This window comes from Falco punctatus, assembly GCF_963210335.1.
Source record: "Falco punctatus genome assembly, chromosome: 12".
NCBI classification, from domain to species: Eukaryota; Metazoa; Chordata; class Aves; order Falconiformes; family Falconidae; genus Falco; species Falco punctatus.
This window is the reverse complement of record NC_137592.1, coordinates 33,559,524-33,576,785: the sequence shown is the minus strand read 5'-3', so window position 1 is coordinate 33,576,785 and position 17,262 is coordinate 33,559,524. Positions and strand designations below refer to the sequence as shown.

General features: G+C 48.5%; 1 long non-coding RNA gene across 5 annotated transcripts in view; it reads right to left on the bottom strand.

The window, feature by feature from the left end:
* LOC308072268 overlaps window positions 1-17,258 on the bottom strand; it is a 33,968-nt gene extending 16,710 nt beyond the window's left edge. Inside the window, exons 1-3 of one of the 5 annotated variants that reach the window (XR_013931608.1) lie at window positions 17,122-17,258; window positions 8,518-8,611; window positions 2,193-2,462 (exon numbers count right to left, since the gene is read on the bottom strand). This is a non-coding gene — a long non-coding RNA (uncharacterized lncRNA). Of the gene's footprint in view, window positions 1-2,192; window positions 2,463-8,517; window positions 8,612-11,763 lie in introns of all 5 variants that reach the window. The other 4 variants (XR_013931609.1, XR_013931610.1, XR_013931612.1 and 1 more) reach the window with 4 other exon arrangements.
* Between the last annotated feature and the right edge of the window lie 4 nt (window positions 17,259-17,262).

The window sequence follows — 17,262 nt, the reverse complement described above, 5'->3', positions numbered from 1 at the left end:
GGACAAAATGGACACTTAGGGTCTCTTCCACCTCTAATATCTAGGAGTTGGATTTTATCTGTTCTGTCCTAGCCATATTCTAACAAGAAACTAAACATTTTAGTAGATCACTTATATCCCAATGCTGAAACAAGTTTCTTTCTTTGCCACACAACTGAGCTTCGCTCACTCTATTGATACTCTCAAGTTTATTGGCAAGAATATTTACAGGACCAGCCAATTTCAAGCAAGTATTACAGAATATGGCCGAAATGCAGGTTCTCTGCAAGCTCTTACACAGCAAACCCTGTTTTAAAAGAAAAGGAAAAATTAAACTCCTCACAGAGAACAAATATCCCACAGGAAACATTTCTCAGATAAGAGTATTCCAGCAGGCTGCTCCCAAACAAACTCCAGCAAACCAGGCAAAGGCGTTACTGATAAATACCAAGAACTGCCAAGAAACAGCACAGGCACCTTGCAACAACGCCCCAGCTGGGCAAGCAGAAGGAAGGAGAAATAAGCACTGAAGTCATCAGATCTGTCAGAAACCACTTCTCTCAGATCTACCACAGTTCACAGATTTGGGCTCTGATGGTCAAACTCCAACACACTTTGGAGTCTGAGAAAAGGCTGAGAAAGCCTCTAAAGAAAAATAAAAATTAGGATTTTTCCCTCGTTCTGCTACTGCATCTTGCTCCAGCAAGCATGCTGAGTCCCACCAGCCTTATTCTAAGGTCATGCTTTCTGCAAAGTCCTCACTTCGGAATTTTAAGTAGCCATTCAGAAATTAGTGTTTTGAGAAGCAGGTAAAGAGTTGCTCTGGAGACAAGCAGTGCCACAGTATCTTCATAGACTTGGCCATGCTATCTCTAACTTTCTAAATCTCCCTCCACTTCTGTGAGTGCTTCTAATCACTATATGCCATTCAGTAGCTTCCTCTGAAATATGTGTACACACCACTTACCAAAGGCTACCAAACACAGATAAGTCAGTCTGTGCTATGATGGGTGGCTCAAAGGAATGCCTCTCCCCACTTCCCTCTCTTCCCAGCTATGCCACTCTTGCATTTATTTCAGCTGGAATAGCTCAGCCTCTCTTAGCATGTGCCACAGCCTTACGTGGTGGCAGGATGCAGGGTCTGTTACCAGATGGACTGGGTCTGTTACAGATTTCCTACGTGGTCTCAAGCAAGTCCCTGCAATATAACGCTGCTGCCTTTATCATAGAGCAATATTGGCTGGAAGAGATTTCTGAAGGTCATCAAGTCCAGCTCCCTGCTCAAGGCAGATCCAGCCTGATCAGGTTACTCAGGGTCTTGTCCAGTCTGTGGCAGCTAAACCTTGGAGGCACCTCTCTTTGTGGGTTTAAAATGGGAGTAAAGCTGCCCCTGCCCCTACCTTCTGGCAGCCTGTCGTATACATTGCTTAATGCATGGATCAGCCCTTGCCTTGCACCCAGCATATACAGGGTCATCTGAGGTTAATAACATTGGGAAAGGCCTGAATTGGATGGAATGTAAGAGTTTGACTGCTAATTATCCATTTCGCTTCGAAGGCCTGGACAGCCACGGGTCTACTAAAGCATAAACTACAGGACGACAGATACAAACACTTAAGCTCTGAAGACAAGGACTCTGACAAATAGCAAACCTGGCTATGGTCAAGGCATTTCCATCTCATATATATGATGCTCAAAGCTTCAGAACTCATTCTGTGGATTTCTAACCTTAGAAAAGTAACTAAAGACACCTGGAAAAGAAAAATCACACCAGGGAAACTACTTTGTCTCATCCTAAACACTGGACGGTCTAGGTCTAAAAACATCATTTCACATAGGTGAAACTTCCCCAGGGGAGAAATGGTCCTACGTGCTGGGAGCCTGACTGCAGGAGAAGCTGGGAGATGGCAGTCTGCAAGGGTGGTTGCAGAGCTCAGGACTGTGTGGAAGCAGGAACGCCCAGCCGTGGTTTCTCCCCTAAATGCAGACACATGGGAAGCAAACTGCCTCCCACAGTCTAGGAGAGAAACCATATCCTTTCCAAAACAGTCCAGGACAGGTATAAAGCAGGATGAGGGTCTCTGGAAAAGAGCTGCTTGCTATACTGGCTCCAAAGAAACTATTTCATCCTGCAGCTGGACCATGCAGACATATACTAACTTCCCACCATCGTGCCTTTCTTTCATTCATGCACCCACAGCTGTCACACGTACCTCTTCATATCCTCTCCAGATGGGCTGTCTGCCTTGGACAGTGCTACACGCTGGCTCCTCACCTTCCCTGGACCAGGACTTCTCCAACACGTACTCCTGCCGTGAGCTTCCCATGTAGGTCATACTCATCCCACTGCTCTTCCCTGGGACTCCAATAACCAAGGCTTTCCATAAGCTTTATTTTCATTCTGAAAATAGGGAATACAGTTCACGACATAAAGCCTGCAGTCAGTCAGTCAGTCAGGTCAGAAAGGGGAACTGCTTTCTGCTCTGCAAGACAAAGGGCAGGATTAAGGCCTGGGATACAACAGGCTTTCTGTTCTCATTGCTGATTGCTAGCTTGAGCTCTAAATATTCATGCTGGAAGGACTAAGCTCAGGCTAACTGCTGTGGATGGGGCTGTGCCCAACCCAGCCAACTCCTAAGAACAAGATCTTGGGCCCACAGCCGGTGTGTTTAGACCTCCGTATTCCTACTTTCAGAAAGCACCACGGTTTGGGCCAAGGCAGCATCTGAGCTTGAATTTGCCTGTTAGCTGCAGAAGTGGAGTGCAAGAACAACCTGGTCTGAAGGCTGCAGCATGGATGAAGATACACAGTCATCATCCCCATGTCACACAAGTGGTGGATAGGAGAGAGAAGGATCTCTGTTTTTCATTCTCCAGCTTCTCTCACACCACCCAACGGTTTCACCAGCAATATAGACACAAAGATTGCTACTGTAGACCCTCAGGGCCAGTTCTGCTTAGAGAACTGAAATTCCCTCTCCATTAATTCCTGCATTGTGCATGTCTTTCACCAAAAATTCAGTCATCTCCCCTGGAAAAACAAAACAAGCCAACAACTTACCCAGTCACGAGAAGATGAGCTCAAATGTGACTTTGAGTGGCTGCACTGAGCCACTTGGAAACATCACACCCCCAGACGATAAAAGGCAATACCCAGGGGGAACATCACCCACCAGCAAGGTGGAATTTTCCAGCACCAGCTCAAAACAAAGCTCGAAAGCAAACAGCAGGATGGAGAAGCCAAAATGAAGAAAGGAAGAAAACACCGAATCCGATGTCAACATCAAAACCTAGCCAAATGGAAATCTCCAGACAGAAATATTGAAGTCAAGAGGGGAAGAAGCATGAACCAAAAGAGATTCAGGATTAAATTCTCAACTCAGAACAAAACAAAATTAGTTGAGAAACAAAACAAGAGACAAAATGAGACTCAAGCAATGCTACAGGAAGTTTCAAAAAAGAAGAGTTCTCACAAAAGAAATATTAAAAAATATTTATTTTTACAGAAACACTTACTTTTTATAAAAATCAGTATTGCCTAACCAAAAAGAAACTAAACTCTGATTCTGAAATCACATGTCCCCTCATGCCAGTGGTCAGGTCCCAAAAGTCACGTATTGATATGTTTCCAAACGGCATAATCTCTAAACCAATCTAAAGCTGGGGTTTTTTGCTGTCTGGGTTTTAAAGCTATAAACCATTGCGTTTGGGTTTGATTTCAACATTCTATCTGGAACATTCAGTTCATGTTTTCAGGTTTTCCTAAGCAAACACGAGGGTTAGAAACTTACTTTTTTAAAATGAGAGAATGGAGATTCTTATGCAGTACTTTCCTTCCAGCAGTTGCAATTTTAAGAAAAAAAAAATATATACAACTTTCCGAGACTGCTGACAAAACCATAAGGCTTGGTAACCACTGCAATATGCCATAAAAAGAATGCTGCCCATTTCCCCTCCACACATAAGTCTCTTATTTGTATAATTCAGTCTCTCTTCCAAAGAATTTACTGCAGTGTTTGCTGAACCAGATGAACTATTTGTAACTTTAAAGAATTTCAATTAAAGCATAACTTGGATGGCTCAACAAGCAAATTGATACTACACCTGTCACAGACAAACAAACAACATCTGTGCTTGTATGTGATCAAGACATTGTTTTATGGAGAAGCAGTGCTCCCAAGATGATCACAAATCCACATGGTGCCTGGAGTGCCAGATTTTATGTTCACATCTCAAAGTAAACTCAAAGAAGTGGAAAATCACAAGTAGACACCGAGCCCCTTGAAGATTTCATCAACAGCTTAGAAGAGTCCTGTGCTATGCTTGTTCTGGCAATTATATGAACTATGTAAGCCTTGTGAAAGTGTTGGAGCATGTAAATAAATGATGAAGCAAGTCCTCCCACTCTAGAAGAGCCCTGGCTCTTTTTTGCCTGTGGATTATTTGCCCGCAGATGCACACTAGCATATGGAGATCTTCCAATATGCATGCCCCCAAACTCATCCTAACTTTGGAAACATTTCCCCTGACCTGCGCCAGGCTTACAGTTGCAGAAGCCTTGCTGCTTTGAAGCACCCTCACAGGTCAGACACCTTTCCAGGACGCTCATCCTCATCCAGGGTTTTAGTGCTGTGATGCAGTTGTGTTGCAGCTCTGTTGCAAAAGCAGGATTCCTCCAGGCTAAGAAGCTATTCTGATGATCACTGAAAACATACATTCCCTCGATACAAGTTTCTAGTGAGAATCTGGACAGCAAAAATGCTTCAGTCAAAACGCAACCTATTTCAGCTAAAAGTGGAACTCATTTCACAGCTGAGGCATTGGAGCCAATTCTCATTCATGCTAAAGATCCTTTATGCTGCTCAGGAGAAAGACCAGACACTTCGCATGGCACCAGCATTAATTCACAGCTTTTAAGACCCCTGCATGCTGGAGTGAGAATCAGGCTCTGCAGCCAGAGCAGGGAGCTCACCGGGAGGGAGTGTTCTGTGCATGAGATCTCTGTCTCTGAGGCGGCTGTTTGGTTCTGCTGGTTTGCTTCTCAGCAAGACGGAGCTCACTGCGTATGTCACAGAGCACAAGCAGAGCTTCTGGCTCCCCTTAGCAATTCTGCCTAACCCAGCACTCCTAAGGACAAAACCAACGTCCCAGGGACCTCTTGCCATCTACCTGGAGTGGCTGCAGTTTCTAGTTGCAAACAGGGACATACATGACAGGTCTGTATTTAGGACTGCTACAAGCTTCTGTTTCTAGCTTGAGGCAATCTTATTTGATGTAATGCTACTGCCCAGTGCAGCCAGAGCTGGTTGTGACCAGAGAAAGGATAACTTTGCAGAACTGGCTTGTCTCCCCAGGCTAGAATAATGGTTCTGGACTGCTAACTCCAGCCAGGGTCAGAAGGAAGCCACGTTGGACTGAGAAGTGCTAGAGCTGTGTCCTTGTTTTCCTGGTGTAAAATTATTCTCCTGGTAACTGTCTGGATTTTGAGGAACTTCTTTCTCTTCCCTGGCACTGTGTGACTCAGTTTCCAACGGACACTGCACACAATCTTTGTGGATCCGTCACGGGAAAGATTCTAGGCCTAAGATGAGGTGACTTGCCAGGCAGGTCTCTGGAGGTGTGCTTCCACTCTCCTCTCTGTATACCACAGAACCTTTTGCTGAGGACATCCTTTCCTCTGGCAGATCAGCTGAGGGCATGGATGGAAGTTACACCTTTTTGATGCTGCTTTTGAAGAACCTCCAGGAAAGGCCATTAATTTCTTTCCCAAGTAACCTAGTCCACTGGTTTGCTGTCCTCACCCTTGTAAACATTTTTCTGATCCCAGATGCTGATGTTCCTTGCTATGATCTATGATGAATACAGCTTGTCTTCAGCGAGTGGGAACACAACACATTACTTTTCCACAGCTGACCTCACATATGTTTCGAGATTGCTATAACCTCTAAACCACTCTCTTCCTTAAATTAAGCAACCTTTGAGTTCCCTCCACCTTCCCCTGAAGATCATGCTTTCTATACTAACACAAGCTTTGACCTTTACCTATGGCCCCATTTCCCCTATCCCGTGACTGCATGTCAGTGCTCAGCATAATGAAACCTGCAGGGAACCTACCTCCCAAGACAACCTGCAAGGACTCCAAGCAAGAAGCAAGACAGGCAGTCAAAAACAAGCCTAGGTCTCCACTAGACCCTTTTCAGAGCACAATGAATTGCAATAAAAACTCCCACAAGACTAAGCTGTGGCACAATGTGCCACAGCAGGAAGCAGAGGGCCTTACGGTTCTGCATTGTCTTCCCCAGGAGAGCACCCTGGCTTTGAACAGGATTGCCTCTTGGCCATAGCTACAGCCAAGCGTGGCCCTCACTCATCATCTCCAGACCTCCAAGGAGGGGAAGGAGCCACTCTGGTCACAGTCGCACAGTTAATACCCACTGGTCTGAGGCTCTAGAGGTAAGAGCTGTTTTAAATATCGGGCTACTGCTGCTTTTTTGAGGTACGGACTTTAGGTACTGCTGGCATAGGTCCTTGGATGAAATGGCTCTAAAGCAGGACAAGAGAGACTAGATCTGATGAGAAGTGACTGGTCTGAACTCTAGTGCCTTACGCTCCCCAACCCTCAGTTCCTTTGGGATTTGTGTCAGGTGTAGGGTACCACAAAAAAAGGGCGTCTAAACAAAAATGGAGAGGATTGCGCAAACTGAGAGAAGTTGCAAAGATGAGCCCTTCAGTCTCTGCTGGAGCCCGGAGCCGAGACTATTAGTCTGCAAATTCATCTCTGCCAAGATGCCATGGAGGTGGCCACAAAGGGAAGAACTGCTCCTTGGCTGACATCTCACAGGCTCCAGGTGAGCCAGGGCTTCCTCAGTCTCTCAGCAGTGGTAAGGGGCAGGGAGAATGGGCGCAGAAGGCAGGCAAGGTACCACATCTGCCCTGAAAAAAAGGGAGTGCAGTCATTTTTCCAAACTCACTAACATTCAGGTTGCTCATCCAGGACTAATTTTTCAATTATCAGTTTCACATATTCAATGAACTAAACCAATTATCCATCTTTTCCTCCAAGTGTGGAAGACTTGTCTCCTCAGCAAAGCATAAATGTGGGAGGATGGAGTATGTGTTTGTGAAAGTGCCAGGTATGAGCAGTGAAGGGAGCCAGGAAGGGAGGAGGGTGGATGGCAAAGGCCAGAATTACCTTGTCTGAGGGCGTTAACACTTCAACCTTGTAATTAAACAGCAAGAGTGATATCATTGGTGATTACAAACTCAAATTAGGACAAAACTAAACCTAACGCATGTGCCAACACTCTTTCTAGAAGTAAAGTAACAGATGCAAGCAGAAGTGCCACTTTCTTCTGTAGGACTACTAGCAGTGACCAGGCAGACCCTCTCAAGCCCTGCTATTCTATCAGCAAGGCTGCCCAAGAGGAAAACTGCGTTGCTGCCACCAGATTCCCACCCACACACTATGTTTTCTCTCATTAAACAGCCTCAATATTCCCAGCCTCAATATTCCCCCTTTCCTAATAAGTCTGCAATGAAGGGGCAAAACTCATCCAAGCACCAAAAGGCTAATACTTTTTTTAAAAGGCACAGCAAGCACCAGAGTCCAGCCCTTACTACAAGAGCTGGGATGTGGTGGAGCCTGAGGGACTTTTTTGCCGTGTTGGCCACTATTTCCTCACCCTTGGACTGGTGTGAAGGATGGGAGTTCCCTGGTGGCAAAACACACATTTGCAAAAATGCACTTTCAGTGGCCCCACTGCTTTTCCCTGCTCACATGGAAGGCACAGGAGCAAAACAGAAAATGGGTCCTGTGCTGGCCTCTCCTAGAGCGCTGAGAGCAGTCAGACCTAAACACTGGACAAGATGAATTTTAGTCCAGGGGGTGCCTGTTTCAAAGCCTGCCACAACCCCTAGCTCACAGCCTGCCTCTCACAACCCTGCAGCCCCTTCTCCAGCCCAGGCACATAAGCTGTGCTGGCACACACATTCACAGGCCAGGAGGTACCTGCGTTTGGTTTCATGACAAAAGCAACAGAAACCAGCCAGATGAGTTTTCTAGGCGCTGCTGTGGCTCCAGTCCAAAGAAAACAGGGGACGGCACTGCTCCAGGAATCCAAGATGCCAGTAAGAGAAGAGGAAAGATGATGGACTGTCTCACGGGAAGCCAACAGCAAAATGAAAGGGAAGTGCGTGAAACTGGTCTGCTTGGAGAAACCAGCAGCTGTGTAACCTGCCAGCTGAAGGAAGAAACACCTCAATCCTCACCACCTAGGTTACACAAGACCCTCAAAACAGAAGCAAGACCCAGCTAAAAACCAAGAGAATTTGGGTGAGAAGGAGCTTGGACTGCCGTGATTTTCACAACACAGTAGGCCTCCACTTTCCTCTACCTGATTTTTGGCACTGCCTTCTTAGGGAACAGTCAAGCACAAGTGTCCAATAGCCCTCAGACAGTTGGGGTCTCAGGGGATCTGGGAGAGCCAAACTGCCCCATCTCATACAGACAGCTCACGAGGCTTGCTCCTTAAGGCCCACCTTGACACCTGGTTCTCAGCTGTGTGCCACTGCTTCTCAGTGCTCAAAGATCAGCAGACCCACAATCTGGGCACATCTGGTCCCTCCAACAGACCTGGAAAAGAGAAACAGCAGTGACATACCACCAATCCTTTCTGGCATGTGCTCTGAGCCACAAGCCCCAGCACGAAGACGAAGATGCCCACGCAACCTCAGACACATGTTCCCACCTCCCAGCCCAGGGGCAAAAGCCCAGCTGCCCCTCCACAAGGTGTAGTGAACACTAGGAGTCTTCACGGGTTCAAATGGCGACGAGTCAAAATCAGAAAGGATGAAATCCACAGAAGGTTATTCAAAACAGAGGCACAACATCAAATTCAAGACGTTCCTGCCTGCATGCTGGAGGCTGGCAGACCGTCTAGCTGATCTCCTGCTGCCAGTCACAGCCTTTGTCCTTCCCCAGGCATCTGCTGGCAGAAAGAGGTTTCTAGGCTAGACAGACCTCTGATCTGACCTAGGACAACTGTGATGGGAGTGGCGCTGTCACATCTCAGGCCCTAGCACAGCCTGTCCTTGGGCAGTTCCCTCTGCACCTCTGTAATGCTCCTTCCCGGACTAAGAGATCTCACCATGCTCCAAGAACAACCTAGAGCTGGCCAAGTCTGTCAGCTTAAGCCACTCTGCAAGAGGTCATTGCAGCATCTGGGGACAAACAAGAACATCAGGCAGGTAGGGAAAGCCGCAGAGGGGCTTAAAGCCACAGAACATTAAAAAAAAAAAAAAAAAAAAAAAAAAAAAGCTGGAAATGACTAGTTTGTGTTTGGCTGAGAAAGGGACGGCTCTGGCAGACGTGCGGACAAATTCCTCTCATGCCACCAGAGGGTGCCCTGCCTTCAGTCACCGCGGGCAGCTGGCCCGGCCGGGGACAGCGGCTCCCTGCTCCACCTGCGTTTGGTGGGCACTGTCCTCAGAACTGCGGAAAGAGGGAAGCACCAGCCTTGCTTTGCTCCAGGGCCTGGCCTCCCCGGTGGGACTTCTCACAGCTGCAAGCTCACCTCCTCCCTGAAACGAGCTGAGGCTGACTTTGAATCCGAGATCGAGAGACCCAGGAACCAGCAGAGAAGGTAAATCGACTGCCTGCCCGGAGGCAAGGCCCCTGGAGAGGAAATGAAGGTCAGAAGTACCTTTTGGAGCACTGCATGAGCAAAGCATTTCTACGTTGGGAAAAAGACTTCTGTGACAGGGGATCTGACAGGGGAAGCACTGTCCAGGAGTTGTGTTTGCGTTACATTCAAGTCTTTTTGAACCAGCAGAAGTGTCAGAGCCCTAGGGAAGGATTGTAGGGTAGCCTGCACAAGGAAGAAGTTGCTCTGGCAGCCCAGATTCAACCCATACACCATCAACAGGCAACCCACATTTCCTGGCCTCCTTCAGAAACGCAGGTGCAGTCACAGTCCTTGCCAGAACCCATGTACGGCTTGTTGGGTGACAACCCATCAAGAGACCTCAGCTGTGCTACTCAGGCAATGCAATGGCTCGGAAAGATGCCATCGGTTGCTGAAGACAGGAAGCGCACGGGCTCACCAAGCTGGTTCACCCCACCAGACCAGCTAGCCTTTCTCCTCCCAGTGTGCCAGAGGAGAGCCAGCACACCAAATGTGAGCCACCATCACAGATCCAGGTGCAGAACAGATCTAAAGGGTGGGAAGGGTCTGCTCCTCTCACACTGCCCTGTTTGTCAGCAAAGACTTCCCCACAGCCACCTCACTGGACAAGGCTGGCCACAACAGGAACATATAGCTCACCTTGGCCCAGCTATGAGCCCAGGTGGCTAGCAGACCTATAACTACCAAGCCACTTTTGACTCCATTCTTGCATAAAGACCACATCCTACAGGCCGATGGCACCCACAAGACAGATAGGAGAGAGGTCAGGGATACCGTCAGAGGTTCCCACCCATGGCTGTGTGCTCTCTGCCTGCACACTTCCAAGAAACACAGACCCTCCTCTTCCCCAGTTTGTCTCTCTGCAGCATCCTCCTACTCCTCCACCTCACCTCACACAGTCCAAGTGGCAGAAGCGGTAGGACTGTTTTCTACCTATGTGTGAGGCAGGTTCATCAGGAAAGCAACACCCTTTTTACACTACCTGATATATCGGAAGGCAAAAAAGTAAGCAAGCGCAACCTGGTGCCCTTGCTCTCCCTAGCACCCGCCCATAACGCCACTGGCGCAGCCAGTTCTCATAGCTCTTAGACCCATCCAGTCCCGGGCTGCGGGCAGATCTGCCCTGCTGCCCACCCCAGTTATACTCCACAGGCTTCTCACCGCTGTTACAGCAGCCAGGGCTGTCCTTTGGAAAGGAGCGCTCACCTCTCCGTACCTGCCTCTGCAACTCAAGACTCCAGTAACCACCCGAAATTCTCGGAGCACCCGCCTTCCTACACCACCACATTCCCAGAATTCACATGCATGGCTACTTCATTATCTTTGGAAAGTTTTGAAGGGTCTTTCACTACTCTTTAACAAATCTTCCCAGCTATCAGGCTGCTGTTAATGAGCATCCATCATGCTGACTAATACGGCCTTGTTGCTTCCCTTTTCATTACCCTGTGTGTTTCTTTATCTTATGGCTAGACAATAAGCAGATTAGGGTGGGGATTTTCCAGTCTATGCCTGTACAGCACCTTGCACAGTCAGTAACACAATGTGGTAGGGCTAATTCACATGCTGTGTAATCTCACCCTCAGAAGCCCTCCTTATAATGAACTCCCAATTTCAACCACCCCAGTAACAAAAGCCAAGCTCCCCCCCCATTCCTGAGAGCTAAACCTAGACAGGTTCAACAGGTGGTCACAGCCCCAAACACAAACAGGCCTGCAGTTCCGCAGCCAGAAGAAAGAGCCATCTTGCAGAAGCAACGCCCCCCCAAAAGGTTTCTTCATTATTCTGATGCAGCTAAGTGCAAACCCTATCATAAAAAAACAACCTGCAACAACAACCTTCTGTCTGGGTCACCGCGTGAGAGCCGTGGGGGTTAGTTTAGTCAGGAAATAAAACCTTATTAATGGCACTGCAGATATATCTCAGCAGCAACCACCTCCACCCCTGGAATAAAGCCCACATAAGCCACAAGTGCTTATTCTCCAAGAAATCCATGCAGCCATGCCTCATTTCATACAGCAGCATTATCATCTTGCATGCGCAGAGATGGCCTAAAGGTTAGGGTGTTGCCCTATAAAGACAGCAAAGACTTCATCAGACTCACCACAGATTTCCTGCCTGAGGCTGGGAGAGGCATGCAGCCTCTCTCGGCTCAGCCCTCCCCCTCTATAAAAGGGGTTGCACACACAGCCCGGCCTCACAGCAGAAGCTCAGGAGCCTCCCCACACTAAACGCTGCAAAGCATTCGGGTAATACCGCCAGAGATACTGCTTAAAGCTTTACGCACTGGTTAAGAGGAGTTCAAGGCCTCGGTGTTCTCAACGTGAGCCTCCCTTCTCAGACTGACAGGGATTGAAGGTCCAATTCGTATGTAAGCAGAGAAATCAACACATTACTCCAAGTTTTGTTCCTTGCTTATTTTGAGGATTTAAGCAAAAGTTGAGCAGTGCTTAGTCCTAAAGCTGATTCTAGGGCAGGATGTGTTTCATTTTCATCATACCAAGTACTTTGTACAGGTGCTTTAACATCAACAAAAGCGAAGGGGAGAAGAAAAAAGGGGAAAAAAACAAAAAACCCCAAACAAAACCCAAGCCAGGGAGGAGAGCAGCTTAATGTCATTCTTGCATATTTACATTAACATAGGGCTGTTCCATTCCTGAGCTGCCACCTTGTGTTACTTCCTCCTTCCATCCTAGTGGTGAAAATGCCCCAGGGGTAATGAAGCATTGGGCTACCTGCCCCATCACACTAAATCCAGAATGGTTCTGATGAAGCTGATAAAATCAGCCCGGTTTTACAGCAGCAAGCAGGGTCAGATTTTGGTCCAGTTGTTCAGAGCCTGCTGAATTTTTACTGTACAGAAATTAAAAGGACTGCAACCTGCAGCAATGGTGGAAGTTGACAGCAAATTAAAAAGAATATGAGTTCTGGCATTCATCCTTAGTAATTCAGAACAGCATTTTCATTACTGTAAAAACAGCGCATGTTTATAAGTAACATCCAGCTCCAATGTCCACTAAAACTCAAATTGTATTATAGAAAAGGCAGTGCCAACATTAACACTCCATAAATGGGAAACAAAGGTAAGGGGGGAAACCAGCTTGCCCAGCCTCACCCCAACTGGCTGGGGCAGGCGTTTGGACCAGACTGGGGCTCTCGGTTCCTGCATGCTGCCTGCTGTACCACACCATCTCCTCGGAAAAGGAATGGAGCATCACAGCAGTTTCTGGAAATTGCTTTTAGGTTCTCCTCCTCCCCCAAAATTTCCTTTTAAATTTTTGCTCCAGTGCATCTACAAGGCAGAACGTTTCAGCAATGCACAGCAATGGGCTTCTCATGGCTTTTGTTTCTGCCAGTGAAACAGCTATGACTGTAAGGTTTACAGAGACTTTCTGTTCCTGTCTAAAATTATCTTTGCTGAGCCTTGTGATGCCAAGAGCACAGAGCCAATATTCCAGAAGCCCTGGGAAAAACGGACTACATTTCAGGCACACTCAGCTAGTGCGGTTACAGTAGCATCCATCAGCCACACCAAACCTCAGGGCCACCACCATGTCAGGCCTTGCACAAGGGGACACCACCCGTTTCTTTGCTGCGTGAGACAGCACATAACGTCAGGGCCTGATCCTGCCATCTGGGTACTCTGTGGTTGTGGGGTGGTTGTCCAGCCAAAGAGAAGTCTCTGTGATCCCTGCTCAAACTGTGAGATTAGGGCGAAAGACAGCAGGTGGATGCAGACAGATGGGGAATGCCGAGGCTAACAGGGAGACAACAGCAATTAGCATAAGCAGCAGCAGTCTCAGCTCACCAGCTGCTTTGCTGATTGTCTGCCTCCCTGATTTCAAACAGCAAAAAAGCCATTTGCCTACGAGGAGCATAGTCAGTAGCTAAAACTGCCCCTCAGAACTGAAAACATCAGGGAAAAAAAAACGATTTCCATGATACAAAAGCAAGGCTTGCAGGGCTGCCATGTAGGAGTTTGCCTAAGTAAGGCATGGAGCAGGCAGCTCAAAACAGCTACCAAATACTTCAGAGCGAAAGGCTAAAAAAGGAAAGTTTTAGAGGAGGAAATGAGTCAGTAACTTGCAGGACGGGAGGGGGAGTTCAAATAGCTGAGGCATATAAAGTAAGCAAGTAGTCACCATCTCAAATGCTAGAGAGTCGGTGCGATGGATGTATTGATCTTTGGTTTCTGTTGATGCAGGGTCTCGTTACCAGGTGGGAGTTCATGGATGACTTTTTATATTGACCATGCGGGCTTTTGAAGTGGTCTGTCACTGGATGGAAGCTGCTCAGCTGCAGTTCACACTGGTGCTTCAGACTGAAGCCAAAGCAGGTCACCACCAGCTACAGGATTGCTGAAATTTCTTGGGCTTCCCCGTGGCTGGGGAATGGATTGGGGTGGGGTGGGGTGTCAGCTTAACTGCAAATGCCATTTGCCTTAAGAGAGGGAGGGGAATTCACCTTTCGAGGTGGTTCATCCAAACATCCAGCTTGAGCTTTCAGCCTCACTTACTTATAGCACTAATGCTAGGAAAAAGGACAAAGCTTACTCAGTGCTGAAAAGCAGCAAAGCTAGTAAAAAACCCTCCGTCTCCACAACGCTGTATCAATCCACAGCGTTGATTTCTTTGTTAACAGCCTCGTATTGCACTGAAACCCTGGGGCAAAGGGGTAAGTCTCACTCTGATAAGCCTTTAACTTGCTCACTGATACACCACCACAGCAGCTGGCCGTAACAGGGTGTGCATGAGCAGAGCAGTAAGCCATGAGAGAGCTAGCGTCAGCATGGCAATAAACCACACTACTTCCTCACCTCTGCCCCAGGTCCCCCTCCCATCGACAGGGCAGGACTGGGCAAAGGGAGCTCATAAAAAGCAGCAACAAAATTTCCTTCCACCCTCCCCAAAACAGGGAGCTTCCCCTTGGTTCAGACATCAAAGCTACAGAGCTGCCACAGGAGCACCCTGCTGCAAGCAGAGGGGAACACACAGCGCTGCAAATGGCTGGGGTGATGCTTAAGGTCACAGGCACATGAGGAGTGGGGCTGTCGAGCCAGAGAGCAGCACAGGACTGGAAAAACAGACTCACTTTCCCCTACACAAGCAGCAGCACAGGATTTACATACAGTAGGGGTCCCCAAACCGTGACATACATACTGCTAATCACTGGCAGGCAGCTCCCAGTGCCCGTGCTGGTACAGCACAGAGTCTGTGGAGCCCTATGCTACGCAGACTGGTACTACCATGAGCCATGCACTTGTCAATGCATTTTGGTGCACAGTTCCTGTGTCTAGCTTCCTCAAAGCACCACAGCCGCTGTGTTTATGCCTCACCGGGCTATGCTGGTTTGTTTTTTGGGGAATTAAACCTTTCAAAAAGCCGTCATGATTCTTGCTAAATGCCCTTCCCAGAGCAAGCGCATCTTTCCTATGAGGCAGAAACAAGTGAGAGAGATCGCCCTTACTCTGCTGGTGAAGGAGTCCCTGTCCTTGCTGAGGTTCCTTTAACTAGCTAGATACCTTCTCAACCCACTGCAGTGTTCCGAAAAATGCAATGAGACCTCTTGAAACAGACTGATCCAACAAGCCAGTTCCAACCAATTTTCCCTTCTAAGTATACAACATGGAACAGCCCCAGCCCTGTTCTCATGGCCTTACATCATCCCTTCCCCTCCTCCCCAGGACGTCTCACTTCTGTACCCCTCTTTCATAGTGCAACTGATCTACGAAGAGCAAGCTTGTAACAATAATAGACAAATTACCCACATCAATTAAGACTAAAAGGCACGGCTGCCCAAGCTCTCTGTTATGTGCCACCAAAGATGCAGCTCTGCTACAGCGCTGTGCAGGGAGGTCCCTGTAACCAAACAGTGCCCGCCTTGATTTTCTCTCCCAGCCATGCAGCATGCGCTGCCAGCAGGCTAACAGTCACAGCAGAAAGACAGGACCAGAACAAGTTGTCCAGAGAAATGTATTTGTAGGACTGAAGTTCCACTATTACACACGCATTTTATCTGACTTGATTTAGAACTGTATGTTTAAAAAACAAAAAACAAACACTAAACGTGTCCCTACTCAATTCTTGTTACTACTTCCAAAGTAAGTTAAGACCCTGGTCCAAATTTAAGCATTCCTTGATTAAATAAATCAGAAAAGAGCCTAGGAAAGAACAATGTACCCACCCCAAGTTAAGTTTAAGTTGTACTGCTAGGTCTCTTGCTAGTTTCACCAATTGGTGAAAACTGGTACAAATGCTCTCGCAAAAGGGACCCCTGGCCAGGGTAAGCCACCCAACACAAGAGCCTAATGCAACAGGAATGCTTTTCCAATACATGCATCTTCAATATGAATTTCAGCAACTTCTACCTAATGTGAACAGTTGTGACTGCATTTAGAGACGGCATCTACTGGGGTATGCTGCAGGGGCAGGGGATGAAGGGGGGAAGTAACACTCTCAATTAGAACAGCAATATGGGTGAAAACTGATATACAGCTCACACCTTTTATGTTGAAGCTTCATGGTAGCTGTAACCTGGTACGAAGTATTGCTGCCTTAGACCACAGCCCTGAAAACATGCAACCGAGTCTTTTTGTTTTCTGCTTACAAGCAGGCAGTCATTAAATAAGCTCGATGCTGGGGGCTTTTTGCTCATCAGTTCACGCCAGGAACATCACTGCAGTCCAATAATGAAACCTAACTGTCTATACATTTTTTAACACTAGCAGGTGCCTCTGTAATCTGATTACAGAAAGCCCGAGCTTTCAGGCCCAGAAACGCTAAGGAAGTAGCATTTTCGTAGCGTTTCGAGTGAGCAGCGCTGCCATGAACACGGAACAGCGGCTTCTCCAACCCGCCGCTCTTAACAGCAACAGCGTTTTCTCAGCGCTCAGCTTTGTGCCGGGGACAAACCGCTCGTTGTTTGAGCCACCTGAGAGACCGGCGGCCGCGCCCCACGCGGGGCCGGGGCCGGGGCCGGGCAGCGAGGCGCAGGGTTTCCTGCAGCAGGCAGCGAGCGCGGCCGGCCCGGGCCAATCAGGAGTGCCTGGCTGAGATCGCACCAAACTAGGTATGAAAAAAAAAGTAAGAAAAAAAAAAAAACCGAAAGCAAAGTCCTGCACTTCCTCCTCGCCATCTCCTCAGGCCGCCTCCTCCCCAGGCTTCCCTTCCTGCTCGGCCCAGCGCCATGGCTGCCCTGCAGCTGTCCCCTTAGCTGCCCCCCCGCTCCCCGAGGACTGCTCGGCCTCGTTCGCCTCCCTCCCAGCACTCCAAGTCCGCGTTTTGCTCCCCCACGCCCAGCGCCTTTCCCTCACGGCCCCACGGCTCTCCCCTCAGCGCCTCCGCTGCACACCTTAGGGCAGGTAATCCCGCCCCACCGCGCGGAAAACACGTCGCCATTGGCCGGCCGGCAGGTGACTGCCCGTCAATCAGCCGGCAGCTCCCCCTGTGACTGGGCAACCTACCCCCATCAGCCAGGTGGGGAAGGGGTGGGGGGGAGCTCCCCCCCACCCCTGTGCAGGCAGAAAGGCGCATGCGCACGGAGCCGGGTGGGGCGGACGGGTGTGGGGCGTTGCCACGCGGGGCTCCCACCATAGCAACCGCTT